Genomic DNA, 6226 nt, shown 5'->3' on the forward strand with positions numbered 1-6226 from the left:
CACTTTCCCATATATCTGAGCAGTTAAAGAGAGTTCCAGTTTTCCATTATTATGAACAATGCGTGTATGAAAGTAGAAGCACAGCAATTTACATAGTAAATCAAGGCTGAGTTAAACATCCTCATTCCAACTAAAATCTGGCTCAGATTTATCTTCTGTGAAACAAAACATGCAAATATTGAACACTGTTCTCACATAGCATACACTTGTTTTTGCTATTACAGAACTGGGGGTAGAGTGAAATTTTCTTAAAAATACTGAAATTTCTTTCTTGGGCTCTAATACTTGTTATTTACTATAATCTCTGTATGGGTAAATATTTCTTTCTCTACAATTTGGAACAACATAAATTATACTATGGTATACCTACCATTACATAGCTACTTAATATACCTCATCAGAACCTTGCCAAAGACCTATAGCAGAAGTACTGTACCCTATTTTATGGATTTGCAGAAGGAGAAACTGAAACTTATAGATTTCTCTGGACTTTCATATGCATAAAATCATAATAAATGTGGATTTTTTTTAATCTGGCTTCCTCTATTTAACATAATGTTTTTGAAGTTCTTCCAAGTTGTAGTTCAACTACAAAAAATCAGTAGTTTATTTTTTAATGGCCTAATAATAGCCTACTATATAGTGTAATGATTAATTTTGTCTGTAAACTTGACTTGACTAAGGGATGCCCAGATAGTTGGTAAAACATTATTCCTGGATGTGTCTGTGAGGGTGTTTTCAGGAGAGATAAGCATTAGAGTCAGTATACTGGGGTCAGCAGGTGGTATAGTAGTGGCACTAGACTCCCACATAGCCAACAAGGGTTCAAGTCCTAGACTGAGTGGCTTGAAACTCATGCCAGGTACATGTGTGCATGTCCAAAATCCTGAAAAAAGAATGGAGGGGGTGTGTGATTTCTCTGAGTGTGTGCGTGTGGGGCGGAGTGGGGCAGGGAGAGTGCTCACCCCCTATAGTAAAAATCTCTCTTAGGAAAGAAAGAAGGAAGAAAGAGTATGCTGAAGATTGTCCTCACCAATGTCAGAAGCCACCATCCAATTCATTGAGGGCCTACAATAGAATAAAGAGAAGGAGGAAAAGTGAGCGTGTCCCCTGCTTGACCTGAGACATCCATCTTCTCTGCCCTTGGGCATTTTCTCTCCTGGTTCTCAGGCCTTAGGACTCAGACCAAGATCCCGTTATTCCCCACTACCACCCAGTTCTCTGGCCTTTTGACTTGAACTGGGACTTACCAACTTCTGCTCCACCAGCCTTAGGTTTCTAATTGCAGATTCAACTATACCACCAGCTTTCCTGGTTCTCTGGCTTATAGACAGCAGACCACAGGATCTCTGGGTCTCCATAGTCTTATAAGATGATTCCTATAATAAATAAATGCATGTAAATAATATATATTTAAATATATATGTAAAATCTATTGATTCTGTTTCTCTAGAGAGAATACATATAGATATACCACATTTTGTCCATTCGTTTGTTAGTTGGTGGGCTGGATTTTTTCTGCCTTTTTTTGGTATTATGAATAATACTGTCATAAACCTTTGCATACAAATTGTTATGTGGACATATATTTTTATTTCTCTTGACTCTATACTTGAGAGTGGAATTGCTGGTCATAAGATAACTATATTTAATCACTGAAGGAACCATCAGACCGTTTTCCCAAGTGGCTATGCCATTTTACATTCCCACCAATGCCTGAGGGTTATAATTTCTCTTATGTCCTCATCAACTCTGTCATCTGACTTTTTGATACGGGCCACCCTAGTGTGGGTTTTTAACTTCATGTTTAGTTGACAAGAGGCGCTGGTACTATATACAGACAGACCTGAAAATTACCTGTTATTGTCTCTCAATATCTTTCTTCGGAGTAAAAGCAGATCAGTCCAATCACAGAACAATTTCAAAGTGTAATAAAAGAAAGAGTCAAGGCAGCTGAAAATGCATTTTCATTCTATCAGACATAGGCTTAAGTTTAAGGACTATACTCGTGTCTAACCCACATACCCACACATCCTTATGTCTCACTCTGAACCTTTTGGGAATTCCTCTCATTAGCTGGTTTCGGTTGCAAAATGATAGCTATCAATTAAGGTGGCTTGTGCCTCCCCCCTCTCCCTTCGTTACCGACTCTTACATCCAGAGTCACTTGTGAGTATGCAAAAGTTAATTCTTTAAAGTCTCATGCAGCTTGCTTGCTAGGATTATTAGGCTATTTATTCAATATGAACATATTTACTGAGTATCTCCCATAAGCCAGACAGTGACTATGAAAGCTGCTGGAGCTACCGTTATGAACAAAACCAAAGAAAATCCTTGCCCATCAAGGACCTTACTATATAGTGAGGGAGAAGTTATTAATCAACTCATCACACAAATAAATCATCACTCAAGCCAAGTGCCCCAAAGGACAAGTATATACTTAAGAGATTTACAAAAATGGTGTGTGTAGTGGGCAGAGAAACTTTATTTGTGGGGCATGTTCACGACAGTGAGATGTTGAATTTATGGCCATATATTAGCAGTTTCATTCTATTTCTGCTTTTTTGTCAACAGTACTAATAAATAGCTCCCAGGTGAAGCTTCTGGGAGTCCAGAAAATGCCAGAATGTCTTTTTTCCTTAGAGTAGACACAAGCGATTTTATGAATACTAAAGCTCACAACTGACGCACGTTTATGTGAGCCTTGCACTAAGCTGCTTCCAACATTGATACATATTTCCATGGAGCTAATTCCACAGCTTCTATTCTTTATGTTTATTATTTATTTAAAGAATTATTTTATTTAACTTTATTTATTTGACCACATAGGGACAGAGTGAGAGAGAGAGAGGAAGCAAGCTTTCAGGTCTGGGACTCAAACCACGGTCGGCCATGTGGGAGTCCAGCGCCCTTAGCCACTATACAACCTGCCAGCCCCTACATTTATTATTTTTATCTTTATTCCTTTTTTTGTTTCAAATTCTTTTTGGGGGGTGTCTTTTAATATACCATTTGCTTTATTATTATGGATATTTCACATAATCTCTGATGAACTTTTCTTTTTTTGAGCATTTGGGTTTTACCTGTTATTTTGTCTCTAAATAAATTCAAAGTCTATTTTTAAAACAGGGCAGTTTGTAAGAGATTTCAAATTGGCCTAAGAAAAAGCAAATTTAATGTTTTATAAAACTGAACTAGGGGCCAACCCCATAGGATAATGGTTAGTTGCTGTGCAGAGGAAGCCAAATCTGACCTGGCCAACCAGGGCTCAAGTCCTGGCTCCAGCATCTTGAAAAACACTGCTGCCATATAAGGTGTCCAGGATTCCGATGAAAAGAAGAATTAGAGGATAAAAGATTACAACATGACCAAGGCCCCCTGGAGAGTTCTGTATCTATCTCTATCTCTCTAACTCTCTTTCTCTCTCTCCCCCAACCCCAGTACAGCCAAACATAATTTCAGGGGGAAAAATAAATAACCCTTAACTATATTTTCTTTTTATTTTTAGAGGTTTTTGGTTTTTTTTACTATAGGGCGCGTGCGCTCACCGGACAGACAGAGAGAGACAGAGAGACAGCGAGAAATCACTCCCCATGGGGGATGGCCACGCTGCAATCCCTTCTCCATTCTCCTCTCGGGATCTTGGGCACGCACGCACACGCGCCTGGCGTGAGTTTTAAGCCACAGGTCCAGGACACGAACCGCGGTCAACTATGTGGGAGTCCAGCAACATAGCCATTACGCTAACTGCTGGCCCTTCAACTATATTTTCAATTTACATGCCACCAATTACCTGGTTTTTTGTTTGTTTGGTTGGTTGGTTGTGTGTGTGTGTGTGTGTGTGTGTGTGTGTGTGTGTGTTTACAACAGTTCTTCTCTGGAAGACTAGGCCTCTTAACAGAGTGATTTTTCCTGGCTTAAGTAAATCTTAGCATATGATGTACAAGCTCTGCAGTTAGATTTGAGCTTGAACCCAGATTCTATTTTTATTGTGTGACCCTCGATAATTATTTAACCTCTGTGAACCTCAATTCTTCATTAAAAGAAAACTGAAACTAATGGCACGTATCTTGGCAGAATTTTTAGCATGAATCAAACTTACATAAATCATTTTTTATATTATCAAAAATATAGAATAACCAATTAAACAGTTATTTTTGTTTTTATTTCCATTGCTTTTGATGGAGAAAAGACTATTTTCCCCTTAGCAAGAGTGTTGCATGACATTTTGTTTCTATGTGCTCTTTTTAAAATTATTATTATTTAATCTTTTTTAATTGTTAGAGTGTGTGTGTGCTACCAGAGACGGAAAGAGAAGAGAGCACCCCCACAATGTAGCACGATTACTCCACAATCTTTTCTCCTTCATTTCTCCATCCAGTTAGAATTTTGTCCATGCATGTGCACCTACCCGATGTATTTTTCAAACCAGTGGGGCCAGAATTTCTAGGACATGGTGGGCCAGATAAGATCTAGCTCCCTTAACCACCAGGCAATGAGCTGCAACTAAGCTTTCTTGACCGCCAAAAAGTAAGCAGGCTCTATTCTGGTTCTAGGGTCACTCCCTGATTCTACCTAACTGAGCAGGAGAACTGTGGCAAAGCGAGACCCTGAATAATTACCTCTTTCTCTCCCTCCTTGCTCTCATTAAAAATAATAATAATTAATGGGGGCTGGCAGATGACATAGGAGAGCTTTCTCACTTTCCTTCCCTCTCTTTCACTGTCTCGGGCGAGCAAACACATCCTACAACAAACTTTTAATTAATAAAATTTTAAAAAGCAAAGACAAGGGAACAATGTGTATAATGGAGCATCCTTTGTTCCATCAGCGTCAGGAAGTATTTCAGATGGGCTTTGGAGCCTGAAGGACCAAGGGAGAAAGGTTACTGCGGCTTTGAGTGTGGAGTCCGGCGCCTCCCACCTTCCCCCAAAGCTGGCAGCGCTAGGAAGGCAGAGGGTTTCCAAATGAAGAATGGCGACGGGGAATGGCGATGGGGTGGGGGCACCTGTGCGCTGGGAACCGCTGGGAGCCGCTGGGGGCCGCTGGGAGCCGCTGGGAGCTTAGTGCCGAGGACCTGGCTAAGCTGAGCGAATAGAGGCTGCCGATCTGCTCTCCAAAGGAGCCCTCTCCTGCCTTGACCCAAGGCTCGGCACAAACAGCAGTGACAGAGTGACAGAGCGTAACCAGTTCACCCAGTGCACAGAACGGAGGAAGCTCAGCACCAGCAATAGTCAGAGGGCACACCAGAGCGCCCCCTGCCGGCGAGGGAGCCACACGAATGAAGAATGGGCAGGATCCAGGTCTTTGGTTTGGTTTGGTTTGGTTTGGTTTGGGAGAGGTTTTTGCTACAGGGCGTGTGCGCTTAACAGAAAGACAGAGAGAAACAGAGAGATAGAAAGCGAAAAATCACTCCCCAGCGGGGATGGCCACGTCGCAATGCCTTCTCCTCCATTCTCCTCTCCGGATCTTGGGCACACACGCACACGCGCCCGGCGTGAGTTTAAGCCCCTGGGTTCAGGACTCCCACCGGAGTCCACTACATGGGAGTTCAGCGACATAGCCATTAGGCTAACTGCTGGTCCAGGATCTAGGGATTCTTGAAAAGCCCCAAAGAAGGGGAAAGGACCTCATTAAAACAATTAATGTTAGCCTTTTTCTATTTCTTTCTTTTCTTCTGGTGGAGGATGGCATGAGAGCATCTTGCACTCAAAGCAATGTGGAGCAATTCTAAGTAACTTCCTAAATCTAAAAAAGAAGAAGAAGCACTATTATCACTATTACACTTCGTAATTGGAAAACCCTGTCCATTATTTCCACAACATTGAAATACTGAAATAATGTTATGTCATTATTATGGGTCTCTTTTCTTTTTCTTTTCAAACAAAACTTTGTGCTTTAGAGAACAGCATAAGCCTCACCCCTTGCGTCGTCTCCCCCTGCCCTTACCTTTCTTTTTTCCCATTTCTCTTCCTTCTGTCTCCTGCATTTCCATTTCTCTTTCTCTTTGCTTTCCTTTCCCTTTATCCACAGGCTAGCTGTTTCTCAGTCTCTTCCCTCTCCCTTTCTCTCAGCAGTCCCCAGCTTTCCCTGGGTATCAGGGATCAAACAGATGGAAAACAATTCCTCTGACAACCTGCTCAGGGTGGGAGAGGTGTGTTGGTCTCGGGATGACCCAAGTGCACCACATCCACTGTGCACCCCATTTCCACCTCAACCACATTGT

This window comes from Tupaia chinensis, unplaced genomic scaffold (assembly GCF_000334495.1).
Source record: "Tupaia chinensis unplaced genomic scaffold, TupChi_1.0 Scaffold000010_1, whole genome shotgun sequence".
Lineage (NCBI taxonomy): Eukaryota > Metazoa > Chordata > Mammalia > Scandentia > Tupaiidae > Tupaia > Tupaia belangeri.